The sequence below is a fragment of the Thamnophis sirtalis genome, unplaced genomic scaffold (assembly GCF_051295495.1).
Source record: "Thamnophis sirtalis isolate CommonGarterSnake01/CBP01778 unplaced genomic scaffold, rThaSir2_p1.2 scaffold_4, whole genome shotgun sequence".
Taxonomy (NCBI): domain Eukaryota; kingdom Metazoa; phylum Chordata; class Lepidosauria; order Squamata; family Natricidae; genus Thamnophis; species Thamnophis sirtalis.
The window spans coordinates 136,890,223-136,905,823 of record NW_028261384.1 but is presented as its reverse complement, the minus strand read 5'-3'; the positions used below and the strand labels follow the sequence as shown (position 1 = coordinate 136,905,823).

Sequence of the window (15,601 nt, the reverse complement as noted above, 5' to 3'; positions counted from 1 at the left end):
ATATTACCACGTCTCGGGGGAATTGCTTTTGTTTTGCCGCCCAGGAGTTGACGCGAAAAATTTTATCAATCTGCCAATCAAAATTGGATCCCGGTCTTCCCACCAGACAGTCAAAGGCCTCAGAAAAGTTGAAAACGCAGAAAAACAACTTGTTATGACAAATTATAAAAAGACAGAGCTTGCATTAAGAGTTAGGGGATTGCGCGAAAACGATCAGGAGAACTTGAAACAGATTTTTTCTGAGGCTTTCAGTCGTTCGGTGGGAAATCCGGGACTCAAATTTGATTGGCAGATCCAGAAAATTTACCATCATAATTCGTGGGTGGCAAAACAGAGACAGCTCCCGAGAGATGTAATTATATATCTTGCTACAAGAGAATCCAGAAACGCGATGCTACAAGAGTTTTATAATACCAGGCTGCAAATTGATGGACAGGACTTGATTGTTTTCAAGGAAATACCACCTCAAATGTTAAGAGCCAGGAGAGACTATGCTTTTCTAGTTAAAGAACTCAGAAATCGTCAGATACAGTATAGATGGGATGTGCCTTTTGGTATTATAATCACATTCGGTGAGCAAAAATATCGTCTTAACTCTGTATGGGAAGCCCGAGATTTTTACCATAAGATCTTAAAGGCGGAACATCTTGAATCACCTGGACTTGGAGAAAGACAAAGAGAAGGACAAGAGAAACTATGTAACACACAATTACAAAACAGGAAGTATCATTTTCCCCTTCCGGAAGAGCAGGAGACCAGAGAACAAGGACCCAGTCGTGCTCTTAGACGAATGGGAAAATAAGGTGGATTGCAGCAACATTTATGATCATCAACTATTGATTAAGGAGACATGTATGAACTCATTACAAAAGAGAAAGCAAATATTTTACTATATCAAACAGCTTTAAAATGATATAATTCCTCTGTAAGAAAATTATATTTAATTAACTGACCCAAAATATTGGCTTAATTTTGAACTTGGTTAACATTCTGTGACTTTTGTTTTGTATAAAATGATATAGTTGTATACCGAGGAAGAGACATTAAGGTTGAACGAACTGATGTTGATTTTTTTTTTGGAAGATATATTGTATGGGATCTAAAAAGACTTAATGGATAATTTTGAATTTTCCTTTATATAAATTACTGATGACTTATTTTCCAGGGTGGAGGGCGGAGATCGTGGTGGTTCTCTTGGATCGCAGCCCAATTTGGATGGAGTTGGGAGGTGTGGTGTAGATGGGAGGGTAGTGGAGGTTGAATGAGAGCTTACTTTGAGATGGAACTGTAAAAATTGCTATCTGAATATACTGCTTGGAAGGATACATCCAGGGAGTTTGCAGGAAGGCGGAGCATATATGAGAGGAGTACGGATGAATATAAAATATATATATATATGGATGTATATGGATACAGATAGAGGCAGGGACGAGAAGAGCTGGAAGAGGAAACTGAGAGAAGAACTTGAGATGTGTTTAAATTGTGTCAGAGAGGAAGGAAGCATAAAAGGGACAAATTAAGGGTTTGGAAATAGATAGATATTTAGATAAAGGGATAAGGCCCCTAGCTAGAGAAAAATTCTACTTGGTTAACTTACTTGGTTTTAATATATGTTGAAATCCTGCAGGTAATTAACTAATTAAGATTAGGAATGATGTAAACCGCTTAGTTTTTTTTTCCTTTCCTTTTTGTTTAATGATAAGAAGCTGAGCTCAATGTAGAGAGTTTATTGATTTTCTTTCTTTTTTTTAGTACTTTTTCTTCTATTCTTTTCCTTTTTCTTTTCACTTTTAACTTACTTGGTTTTAATATACTCAAGACTGTGTTTGATAAAAAGCTATACCGGGTACGGGATTTGGGAAGTCGTAAGGGGGGAAGGGAGGGGGGATTATAGGGGGGAGGGGGGGAAGGGGGTAATATAGTTTATGTTAATCTTTAGAACAACAAGAATGCACTTGTATACTGTTGCTTTTTTCTTTTCCTTTTTTAAATTTTAGTATAAAATAAGAAGCCGAATACATCGATGGATAGTAGAAATACACCGAAGTGAGGAGTAGAGGGAAAGAAGAGAGAGGGGTAGAGAGGGAGTGAGAGGGGAATGGAAAGAGGGTGAGATGGAAGGGAGGGGGAGAAAGGAACATTAGAGGGGGAGGGGAAGTAGAAGAGGGGAATGTTGAAGGGGAGAAAAGAAAGTTGGAGGGGGGAGAAAGAAAGGGTGTATGGAGGGTTGAAGCACTATGTTGGTTTTGTATTTTGGAATATAAGAAGAGTTGTGTTTATTGCTTAATGTTATATGGCCTTAATCATGCACAGTATATATGTGATTGTATAAAATGAAAATGAAAATGAAATAAAATTTTAACACTCAAAAATAAAAAAAAATAAAAAAAGTAAAAAAAAAACATTGAGCACTATCTAACAAATTAAAATTCAATGGTGAAAAAATAAGTTTCTATGTTTAGGCAAGAAAAACAAAATTATTGTAGGGTTTCCAGCCTAGGCAGTGGGTTGGAATAGAAGCCCTCCATGATCACTTCCAAGTCTGTTATTCTATTATATTCTGCTTATTTCATTGTTTGTTCATTTGTGATAATTTATTTGGGACCCATTCACTGTCAGGGTTTCTGGGCTGCTGAAAAAAATCCAAATAATAAACATTCCTACACACAAACACAAACACACACAAACACACACACAAAACCTCTGGGAATGACAATCCATTAGATAAGCCACTTGACGGGCTCCATCCCACTCTGGGTTCCAAAGGCATGTTGGCAAAAGGGCCTTGCTGAAGATAATCAAAGTAGTCCCAATCTAACCTCCATGGGGACGAAGTTCCAAAGAGTTGGAGGTACCATAGGCCCATTTTCTGAGTCCTTCCATATGGAGAGGAGACCGTCCCTGCCTCCCCACTCTGGTGAGTCGGGAGGATGTGACCAGGATGAGATGGTCCTTCAAATAACATGGTCCCAACCATGTTAGGATTTAAAGGTGACAAGCTTTACCCAGAAGGAAATTGGCAGCCAATGCAGCTGTTACAGGAGAGGCGACACATCTGAACACCTGGGTCTGTACAAAATCATCTTCTTCTACTTCTACTTCTACTACTTCTTCTTCCTCTTCCTCTTCCTCTTCCTCTTCTTCTTCTTTCTCCTCTCCTCCTCCTCCTCCTAACCTTCATATTTTATGGACAGTACATTGACTGGGTCAAACCTTTTCTAAACCACATAAACAAAAGAAATACAAATAAATATCTGTACAAATCTTCCAACTTCAACAATATTGGTCTCTTTCCATAGTCCTTTACTAATACAACAAAATGTAACAAAAAGGCAACAGTAAAAATATTGGGTTTCTGGATGGTCTCTTGTGACGAGCCAAAGGACAGAGAATGGAAGTAGTGATCTTCCTCCCATATTTGGGCATACCGGGGTTTGTAAAAATCTAATAGATACCTTTCACCCTGGCTTCACGGATAATGGATAAGAGCCTGTGGCCTAATGGCTAAGATGTCTGCCTAGTATGTAATATTGGGTTTCTGTCTGGATGGTCTCTTGTGACGAGCCGAAGAATAGAGAATGGAAGTGTGACCTTCCTCCCATATTTGGGCATACCAGGGGTTGTGACTTTAATTATATATATATATATATATATATATATATATATATATATATATATATATATATATATATATATATATATATATATATATATATATATATATATATATATATATATATATATATATATATATATATATATATATATATATATATATATATATATATATATATAGATTTTTTACAACCCCTGGTAAGCCCCAATTATGGGAGGAAGCTAACTGCTTCCATCATCTGTCAATCGGCTCGTCACAAGAGTGATATATATATTCTTAGCCAGTTCCCCAAAAATTGTTTATTTCAGTAAATGATGTTACAGCATAAATGTAGGTTTTATATCTAACATAAGCCATTCTGTCTTTCCAATGTTTCTAGTTCTGGGAGAAGAAATCATATGTTAAAATGTTAGCAGTAGAATACTAGAAACTTTGGTGCAAAAAAAGTTTCCACTGAGTTCAAGGTAATTATTTAAAAAAAGTTTCTGCATTGTTACTCCTCGTGATTGATATCTGCTGGATATGTTCCTATTCTATTTTGTGAAAAATCAATAGAAAATAAATGTTTTTAGATTCAAAAGAATACTTTCAACAATTTCAACAACTAGGCATATATTTTATTGCAAATCTCCCTTATATGACTTGCTTTGGCATTTGCTCATATGTAAAAAAAAAAAAGTTGAACCAGTAGCCAATTATTATCTCAGCAAAACAAAATAATTATACCCTACAGGAATCACCATGTTTTCTTGACTGGGACAAAACACCAAAGTCTTTGCAGAAGAGAACAATATTCAATAACAGTCAAGGTATCAGTTTGGATAAAAAGAAACATTTGAAGCACAAGAAGTTTGGTACAAGGATAACAAAAGCTCTGTTGGACACATTGCTTCAGATTTCTACCCTCTCTTCTCTTCTGCCAGAGTATCTGTTCAAATACTGTACAGGATACAAATTTGCGCTCACATGGATCTTCAAGTAGAAAAGAACAGATTTTCCCATTAGGTGCATTCTCACATATAACCTTGGATCGATCTTCAGATGAAGCATTGGACTCTAGGTACTTTCTGATCGGGAGGATGGAAGGGAAAACATTTTCACAGTAACAAAAGCATGAAGATGTTTCTTGTGATGTTTTTGGTGTACAAAGTAGTCACTTTGAAATGCCCTGCAAGTGATGCTTTCCTTGTTCCACATGAGTGGTACCAGCCTGGAGACCTCATCATTGGTGGGATGGCATCTCACTTCGCTTACCACCTTTATGAAGCTAAATTTAGCGAAAATCCTTCTAAGAAACCTTATGAGATACCAGTGTAAGAATTTTTTTCTCTATGTCTAACCTTACTCAGATTTTCAAAAATCCTTTCTATGACTAAAAAGTTATTTGTGCGTAACTGTAAGGTGTAAAATATAATCTATGTCTCCCCTTTCTTCCAATTGTATCTGTTTACGAAAGGAGAAATAACCTTTGTGAGATATTAAAACCAATTCTTATACTCACAATGCAAAAGACAACTCTGGTTCACAATTCAAAGATTTATTGCAAAGAAATGAAATAGAGGTTGCAAGTGTGGCCTTCCAGACTCTTCCTGAGTACAAAGAGTGCAAAAAACAGGTTTCAAGCAATACAATTTATATTTTTCTAATCATTACACATGATGCTTAAGAAGATCATCTCCACATCTCCAAAGTCATTCTTTGAAGTTAATTAGCATTTCAAGAGATCAGAGGGACCCTTCCTGCAGACTGCTTTATCTTATCAAAGATTTTCAAAAATCCTTTATATGACTAAAAAGTTCTCTCTGCATAAACATTGTGTTTAAAATATTATCTATGCCTTCCCTTTCTTCCAATTGTATCTGTTAAAGAAAGGAGAAATAACCTTCTTAACATTATCTTAAGGTATTTCACATGAAATGTATAAAAGTTCAAATCAAGAAGTCTCTATATGAAGATTTACTGGGATAAGATAATTTTTAGAAAGATTTGACAATATCTCTCCTCACAAAATACATATATTTGGCAAATAAGTGACACCTACTGAATCTGCTCATAAACCTTTTTTTAAAAAAATGTCTTAGAGAATATAGTATTTTGAAAAAAGTGACCACTTGTATTAGTTGTGGTACATATTTCTTGGAAGTCGGGGAAATGCTGTGTAAAATAAATTTGATCTCTGTAGAAATTACCAATATAAGAGTATATTTTAGTTCAGGGTGGAAATGAGGGGTCCTCTCACATTGATTGTTTTCTTGAAGACGTTTCATTAGCCATACTAGATAATATCATCAGTGTTAGGTTGTGATGATGTTATGTTCTTTGGGAGATGAAATGTCTGGAAGAAAACAACCAGGCTCAGAGAACATTAACGACCCCTCTGTAGAAATTTTAGAAAAACTATTCTCTTTCTATTACTGTCAGAGAAAGAAATGTTTGTTATTGAAACAGAAATGTTGTCACCTGATGAGAATTCTCAATTTTCCCTTTCAACTGGGGGGTATTTAAATTTTTGCAGCATATTCACCAAATTTCACCAGCATGTCCTCGCCTTGGCCTTTGCTGTGAAGGAGAACAACGAGGATTCAAAGATTTTACCTAATGTCACTCTTGGGTTCCACATATTTGACAGTTACCTCAATGCAAGGATGACCTATCGCACCACTCTGGACCTGCTTTTCAAATCCCAGGAATTTGTCCCTAACTACAAGTGTGACAGCCAGAAAAATCTCATGGCTATCATTGGAGGACTGGATTTTGTCACATCATCTCATGTTGCTGAAATTACTGGATCCTTCAAAATTCCACAAGTAAGTTGTGAAAGGGTTAAAGGAGAAGAATTCTATATTCTGTTCTTGATGTTGTTCTGGATTAATTAAGGAACAATAAAGATTAGAGTTATGTTTGTATTAAGATGTTCTGCCTGGCTTATGGTCTATTAGTTGACATACTTTTGAAACTACAATGCCGAATACAAGAACTGAGTATCCACAGACAGTCCACACCTGAGAAAAGAGTTGAGAATAGTATGCTTTATTTCTGTCAAAAGAATTGATCAATTCTATGTGTTTGAAATAATTCCAATAAATTCCTTTCCGTATTTATACTTAGAAGAATTTCAGGGAAACAATTCCTTCCTTGCATATATTTTATATGAAAACTCAATCAGGAGAATTTCATTTGATCTTACAACTCAAGAGAATACTACTCCATTTTCTTGCAGCTGACATATGGCTCATTACCCCAAGAGCAATTTCAGACCAATAAGCTATCTTCACTTTATTTCATGGTCCCCAAAGAAGACCATCAGTACATTGGGATTGTCCAACTGCTTCACCATTTCAAGTGGACATGGATTGGGATATTTGCTGTTGATAACAACGATGGAGAAAATTTCTTACAGAAAATGCTGCCCTTGCTTTCAGAGAACGGAATCTGTATATCATTCATAGAAAGACTTCAACAGCTAATCCACTTGGAAGACTTCCTAAAAGTAATTGAAAAAATCTTAATTATTTCCATGAATTGGATAAATAGCAAAGCCAATGCATTTCTTGTCTATGGAGAATCATTGACAATTATGTGGCTGAGAGTTGTCACATTTATGGTAGATCCTGAAAGCAAGGAAATTGCATTATTTAGAAGGGTGTGGATTATGACTGCCCAGATTGATTTCTTATTATCAGGATTTCAAATCACATTGGATCTCACAATGTTCCATGGAGCTATTTCCTTTGCCATTCATTCAACAGCAGTTGCAGGTTTCAAGGAATTTCTTCAGATCATGAATCCTCTTTCAGACTACAGAGATCAGTTTCTGCAGGAAGTTTGGGAACAAGCATTTGATTGTTCATTTCCAAAACCAGAGTTAAAAGAAATACAAGACATTTTCCAGAAGGAAGGTAGAATATGCACTGAGGAGATGAAGCTAGAGGATCTCCCTGGACCTGCCTTTGAAATGGAGATGACTGGCCATAGCTACAGCGTCTACAATGCTGTTTATTCTGTGGCTCATGCTTTGCAGGCTTTGTACACTTTACCATACAATAGAAAAAAAACAATGATGAGTAAAAATCCTGACCTTCCACATCTCCCAGCTTGGCAGGTATTCCCTTTGCTTTGGCCATTTCTGTTATTTCAATAAGTAACTTGTCGTAGAATTATGTTTTGAAACGATTTTGGAAAGTCTTAATATTTTCTCCATGTGAAATCAAGCACAAGAAACAACCTAGAAATAAGGAGGAATTCTGTGATGGTGACAACAATTAACCATTAATTGGTGGAACAGCTTGTCTTCTGAAGTTTTGAATATTCTCAACACTGGGGATTTTTATTTAGAGACGGACAGCCACTTATCTGAAATAGCAAAGGGTCTCCTCCTTGAGTAGGGTGTTGGATTAGAAGACCTCCAAGTCTTCTGACTCTGAAATGCTGTTCCGTCTTAAATAGATATTGAAAAAATAATTTATGTTGTTGTTCTGGAGCTACTGTATAAATTATGGTTTAGTTGTCAGTAGAGGTTATTTAGTAAATCACCATATATTGCATAATAAGAGATAGTTAAAATTATAATTTAGATTACTTTTCATTGCCTCCTCCAACAATAATCAATTCTCCAAGAATTTTCATGTGACTCATGGACTTGTCATAGAAGGAATGATGCTTTCATGGAATGAAATAAAAATGGGCCTTTTAGTTGTGAAATCCATAGTATGAAACATGAAATACATTTGCAATAATCTCTATCTTGCATCTTTCTATGAAGGAATGCTTTAGTCTCAGAACCTAAAATTTGAGTAGCGGACAATGAGGAAAGATTAGATATGATCTAGGTGGAATTAATTCTTTATATAGTAGATTTAAATCATTTGTGTAAAAATCATGGCCCACGGGCCAGCTGGATCACACACTATCCATGCTTACCCCTGGTTTAGTGAAGGGGGAAAAAGTTGTGACATGTCACATGATGGCATGATGGTGTGAGTTTGACACCCCTGATCTAAATCATAATTCAAGGAAGGTACATAATTCCATAACCTTTTATTCATTCTGCTTCAGTTCATTCTTACTCTTCCTTATATTAATATCAATAATATAGATAGATAGATAGATAGATAGATAGATAGATAGATAGATGGATGGATGGGTGGGTGGGTGGGTGGGTGGGTGGGTGGGTGGGTGGGTGGGTGGGTGGGTGGGTGGGTGGGTGGAGGGAGGGAGAGAGAGAGAGAGAGAGAGAAAGAGAGAGATAGGACACGTACATTATCAGGCAATATTGATTGTAATATTTTTTTATTAAGTTCATACTTAATAATAGTTATAGGATTAGGAAGAATGAGGAAATGAAACTTAAATATGATTTTCTCTTCGTTATTATTTTGCTTTTAATTCCCTCTCCCTTTTATTCCCTTTCAAGTAGCTCCATTCACATCTTCGAGGCATTTCTTTTAACAATTCAGCTGGGGAGAGAGTGTTTCTGAATGAGAAAGGGGAAGCAACAGGTGGATTCGACATCATCAACTTGATCACTTTTCCAAACAGATCCTTTCGGAAAGTTAGAGTTGGAAAGATGGATCTTCAGGCTCTAAAAGGGAAGGAATTGTGGATTAATGATGATGTGATTGTTTGGAGTCCAGCTTTTAACCAGGTATCAAATTAATGATTCCACCTTAGTCTATTGTGATCCATGCCTTAACCCATTATGATCCCATATTGAACATAATCTCTTTAGAAATCTAATTTCTAGTCTTTTTTAAATAAACAATAGCACATTTTTTCAAATGTTGTGGACATCATATTGTATTCTCAAATTGACACAGTATGATATTGAGGAACTCCGGGAGATGAAGCGCCGAAAGAGACGCCTAGAGCAACAATGGAGATACAGTAAGTCTGAGTCAGACCGAGCGCTTTTAACATCCAGCATCAGAGTCTACCTTCGAGCAATCAAGACGACAAAAAGAACATACATTGCCTCTCTGATAGATTCCGCTGAGTCGCGCCCAGCCACCTTGTTCAGGATAACCCGTTCCCTCCTAAATAGGAGGGATACGAGCGATCCTTTGCAAGGCAGAGCTGAGGACTACGTCCAATTCCTCGCGGATAAAGTTGCTCGGCTTCGGATGGACCTGGACTCCAATTGCGCAGAGCCAGCTGAGGCACCAGGAGAGAATCTGGATGGACATCACTGGATTGATTTTCAAGCTGTTACCCCTGAGGAAGTGAACAAGGCCATGGGAGCCGTAAGTGCTTCCACATGTGTACTGGACCCGTGCCCCTCCTGGCTGGTTGCTAACAGCAGGGAGGTGACACGGGGCTGGATCCAGGCGGTTTTACCGCCTCCCATCGGGAGGGGTTCTTTCCCCCCGCTTTAAAGGTGGTGGTGGTGAGACCCCTTCTGAAGAAGCCATCTTTGGATCCAGCCGTTTTAAACAACTATCGTCCAGTCTCCAACCTCCCCTTCGTGGGGAAGGTTGTTGAGAAGGTGGTGGCCTTTTAGCTCCAGCGATCCTTGGAAGAAACCGATTATCTAGATCCCTTCCAGTTGGGATTTAGGCCTGGCTACAGCATGGAAACCGCTTTGGTCGCGCTGACCGATGATCTCTGGAGAGCCAAGGATAGAGGTCATGCCTCTGTCCTAGTGCTCCTTGACCTCTCAGCGTCCTTTAATACCATCGACCATGGTATCCTTCTGCGATGACTGCGGGAGGTGGGGGTGGGAGGCACTGTTTTACGGTGGTTCTCCTCTTACTTCTCGGACAGGTCGCAGTCGGTGTTGGTCGGAGGGCAGAGATTGACCCCTAGGCCCCTGAATTATGGGGTGCTGCAGGGTTCGGTCCTGTCCCCCACTCCTGTTTAATATCTACATGAAGCCGCTGGGTGAGATCATTCAACGGCACGGGATAAAATACCACCAGTATGCGGACGATACACAATTGTATCTGTCCGCCCCATGCCAACTCAGTGAAGCGGTTGACGTGATGTGCCAGTGCCTCGAGGCTGTTAGGGCCTGGATGGGGGTTAACAAGCTTGTACGCAATCCGGATAAGACCGAGTGGCTGGTGTGTTTCCCTCTTACTAATTGGCCAAGTTTTCCATCTCTCAGGCTGGGGGGTCAAACAGTATGCCTCTCAGACAGGGTTCGCAATTTGGGAGTCCTCCTGGACCCACAGCTGACTTTCGAACACTACTTGTCGGCTGTGACCAGGGGGGCATTTGGCCAGGTTCTCCTGATGCACCAGTTGCGTCCCTACCTGAACTGGGAGGCCCTCACAACAGTCACTCATGCCATTGTGACCACTAGACTGGACTACTGCAACGTGCTCTACATGGGGCAGCCCTTGAAGAGCATTCGGAGACTTCAGCTTGTCCAGAATGCAGCCGCGCGAGCGATCGTGGGTGCACCTTGGTTCACCCACGTAACACCTATCCTCCGCGAGCTGCACTGGCTGCCTATTGGTCTTCGGATACGCTTCAAGGCGCTAGTCGTCACTTATAAAGCCCTTCATGGTATTGGACCTGGGTACTTGAGAGACCGCCTGCTGCCAATTACCTCCAATAGACCGATTAGATCCCACAGATTAGGCCTCCTCCGAATTCCATCCGCCGGCCAATGCCGACTGGCGACTACCCGGAGGAGAGCCTTCTCTGTGGCTGCTCCGACCCTCTGGAACGAGTTCCCCATGGAGATTCGAACCCTCACCGCCCTCCAGGCCTTCCGCAAAGCCCTTAAAACCTGGCTGTTCTGACAGGCCTGGGGTTAAAGAGCTTTGCCCCCCTTCTCGAATGGTATGGCTGTTGTGTGTTTTTAAATTTTGTATTGTTATGTTTGTCTTTTTATCCCCCTGTCTGTACCCCCTTCCCTGACTGAATTGTGAGCAGCCCTGAGTCCCCTTCGGGGAAAAGGGCGGCATATAAATGTAACAAATCCAATCCAATCCAATCCAATATTGCAATCTAAAAGCCAGGATGGCATATTTGGTGGGCATTTCCACTTGAAATCACAAGAGTGGCCATGCTTGCATGACATCGTTACCATGTATTTACCCTACTGTTCAGACAGGAGTTTTTGTACCTCATTATATTTTCTCAATTATTTTTCAGTTGTTGTTGAAGCTGTTAATATGCTGCATTCTTTTAGGAAGTCAATAATCATGTTACTACATGATAAGGAGAAAATTCAGAAACTGTCTTTAAAACTCTCCTTTTCAAAACATATCCATGTTTATCATCAGGTTCTTCCATTTTCTCAATGCAATGACCCTTGTTTACCTGGATCCTGGAAGAAAGGAATTGAGGGAAGTCAGTTCTGCTGCTATGACTGTGTTCCATGCCCAGAAGGGAAGATTTCGAATCAAAATGGTAGGGTAGAAATTCTACCAATTTTCATTAGAAATAAGGGAACTTTAATAAACTACATGGGTGCATAAAAATAATCTTATTATTTTCAATAATTTGGAAGGCCTAGATGACATTTTTTTTATTTTCCTTCCAGATATGGACGACTGTTTTCAATGTTCAGAAGATCATTACCCAAATAAAGAAAAGAATGGATGTATCCTGAAATTGCTGGTCTTTCTAACTTTTGAAGAAACCTTAGGAATTGGTTTAACCTCAGCAGCTCTTGGTTTCTTCTTCTTGACTTCATGGGTACTTGGAACTGTTTTTAAGAACAGGGATACCCCCATTGTCAAAGCCAATAACCGGTCTCTCACCTACACCCTGCTTGTCTCTCTTCTGCTCTGTTTTCTCTCCTCTTTGCTCTTCCTCAGCCAACCTGGCAAAGTGATCTGCCTTCTCCGACAATCAATGTTTGGCATCACTTTTTCAGTGGCCATTTCTAGTGTACTGGCCAAAACCATCACTGTGGTTGTGGCATTCATAGCCACTAAACCAGGATCTCAGATGAGGAAATGGGTGGGGAAAAGATTGGCTCTTTCTATTGTCCTTTCCTGCTCCTTATTACAAGTATGTATTTGTATTCTTTGGTTGTCGACATCTCCCCCATTCCCTGATTTGGACATGCATTCAGAGTTCCAAAAAATGATTTTACAATGCAATGAGGGGTCAGCTTTCTTCTTCTATTGTGTCTTGGGCTACATGGGTATCTTGGCCATTGCCAGCTTTATTGTGGCTTTCCTTGCCCGTAAATTACCTAACAGCTTTAACGAAGCCAAGTTCATCACCTTCAGCATGTTGGCCTTCTGCAGTGTGTGGATCTCCTTCTTTCCAGCCTATCTGAGCACAAAGGGAAAAGCCATGGTAGCTGTGGAGATCTTCTCCATCTTGGCCTCCAGCGCTGCATTACTGGGGTGCATATTCCTCCCAAAATGCTACATCATTGTTTTGCGGCCTGACCTCAACCACAGGGATCAACTAATAAAAAGGAATGAACACATCATGTGATCTTTCTTTCTAAGTACAATTGTTGAGAAACCATAGAAAAAACTGTTTGCTGCCTACAGGTATATATAAAACATATAGCAATATTGTTTTGTTTTGTTTTTCTGTGAAGGAAGGATTTATGTAAGGTATTTAAGATTTATTCATATTTAAGCCCATTCCAAAGTAAGTGCTCATGTTGCTGCATTTCCCTCATTGTCCAAGATTCTTTATCCTAATCAATTTCCCTTTCAACACTCCTGTTGTACTTGACTTTGACCTAGTTTTCTTAGCTGCTATTAGGGTATTTCATATATTGACTCAGATGATGTCCAATATTTACAAGGACATTTTCCTGGGTTTTATTCTTTCATTTCGTAAAGCACTATACAAATGTAGTAAAATGCTGACTGCCATTTTATGAATATATATTTAACACAGTGTTGTAGGATATTAGTTTGGATTTCTTCGGGTTCTTTGAAGTATAAAATATATTGAGATTGTGAATCCTGAATATTTAACTGTATTGAAAGAAAACGGCTTTCGTACTGGATTATAACAATTCAATCTCTACATATAAATCTATTTCCTCTGTAAATTACTATCATGTATTAATAATATGGGAAATTTATTGAAATGAATTTTTCCCAGACAAAAAAAAAATACCTACAATACAATCCTAGGCTACATTAATAGGTAAAGCTAAAGGTTCCACTCACACATAAAGTATGTACTAGTTGTTCCTAACTCCAGGGGGTGGTGTTCATCTCTGTTTCAAGGCCAAATAGCCAGCAGTGTCTGAAGACATATCTGTGGTCATGTGGCCGGCATGACTAAATGCCGAAGGCACATGGAATGCTGTTATCTTCCCAGCAAACATAGTTTCTGTTTTTCTACTTGGATTTTTACATGCTTTTGAAGTGCTAGGTTAGCAGAAGCTGGGACAATTTATGGGAGCTCATTCCATTATGCAGTGCTAGGGATTCAAACTGCCAAACTGCCGACCTTTCTGTTCAACAAACTCAACATCTTGGCCCCTGAGCTACCACATTAATAGAGGGATAGAATCAAGATCACATGAAGATGTAGTATCACTTTACCATGCCTCTATAAAACCACACTCAGAAAACTGTTTCCAGTTCTGGTCACCACACTATAAAAAAAATGTGGTTATGCTAGAAAGAGGGAAGAGAAGAAATAACAACAGTAATTAGGTGCTGGATGGTACAACATATGAACAATAGTTAGAGGAAGTGGGTATGACTAGTCTAGAGAAAAGAAGAAGTGGGGTGACATGACAACAATGTTCCAATATTTGAGGGACTCCTACATAAACAAGGGGTTCAAACTATTTTTAAAGACACCAAAGCATGAGACCAGAAACAATGGATGGGAACTATGCAAGGAGGGAAGCAAGTTAGAACTAAGGAGAAATTTCCTAGCGGTGAGAGCAATCAACTAATGGAATAGCTTGCCTGCAGATGTTTGGCAATTACTTCATCAAAAAAGAGACTGAAAACCATTTGTCGGAAATTGTGTAGGACCATGTTTCATACATTCTATTGCCAACACTTTAACATAATCTAAAGCAGAGGTCCCCATCTAGTCCAATCTAGGGGAACTAGGTGGCCTATAAGGGACCTTATAGCCATTTAGTCCAACCCCCCCCCCCCTCAAGTAGAGACCCTACATCTGTGATGGTGAATTTATGTCATGCATACCACAAGTGGCACATGGAGCCATTTTTGCTGGCATGAGAGCTGTCAGCTCTGCTGCAGATGTGTCCATCAGCCAGCTGATTTCCATCCTTCTGGAGGGCTCAGAGAGGCCGTTTTTGCACTCCCGGGTTCAGGAAAGCATCTGGAGGCTGGGAACAGTGAAAAAAAGGTCGCAACAGGCCAACTGGAAGTTTGGAAACAATCTGTTTCTGACTTCCGGAGAGCCTCCGGGGGGGGCAGGGGAGGATGTTTTTGCCCTCCCAGGCTTCAGGAAAGCCTCCGGAGTCCGGGGTCATGCATGCATGGAAGAGGGAGGTTGCACATGCACAGGTGGGCGAGGAAGATTGAATTGGTGTGGGCATGCACTCAATTTTGGCACGGCATAAGAAAAAGGTTTGCCATCACTGCCCTACACCATTTCTGACAAATGGCAGTCCAATCTCTTCTTGGAAGTCTCAAGTGATGAAGCCCCCATAACATCCGAAGGCAACTTCTGTTCCATTGGTAGATAGTTTTCACTGTCAGAAAGTTTCTCCTTATTTTAAGGTTGAATCTCTCCTCGATCAGTTTCCATCCATTATTCCTTGTCTGGCCTTCGGGTGCCTTGGAAAATAGCTTTTACCCCTTCTTCTTTGGCAACCCCTCAAATATTGGATATATGGTATAATATCTCCCCTGATCCTTCTCTTCAGCAGAGTAGCCATGCCCAGTCCCTGCAACTGTTCTTCATATGTCCGAGGTGGCACAGTGGTTAGGGTGCAGTACTGCAGCCACTTCAGCTGACTGCTAGTTCTGCAGCTCGGCGGTTCAAATCTCACCGGCTCAGGGTTGACTCAGCCTTCCATCCTTCCAAGGTGGCTAAAATGAGGGCCCAGATTGTGGGGGCAAT

General features: G+C 39.7%; 1 long non-coding RNA gene across 1 annotated transcript; it reads left to right on the top strand.

Annotated features, from left to right (window-relative positions):
• The first annotated feature begins 7,336 nt into the window (after window positions 1–7,336).
• LOC148046847 (uncharacterized) lies at window positions 7,337–11,974 on the top strand. Its single transcript, XR_015696280.1, has 3 exons — window positions 7,337–7,718; window positions 9,033–9,260; window positions 11,848–11,974. It is a non-coding gene; the product is annotated as an uncharacterized LOC148046847 (long non-coding RNA).
• Window positions 11,975–15,601: the final 3,627 nt, after the last annotated feature.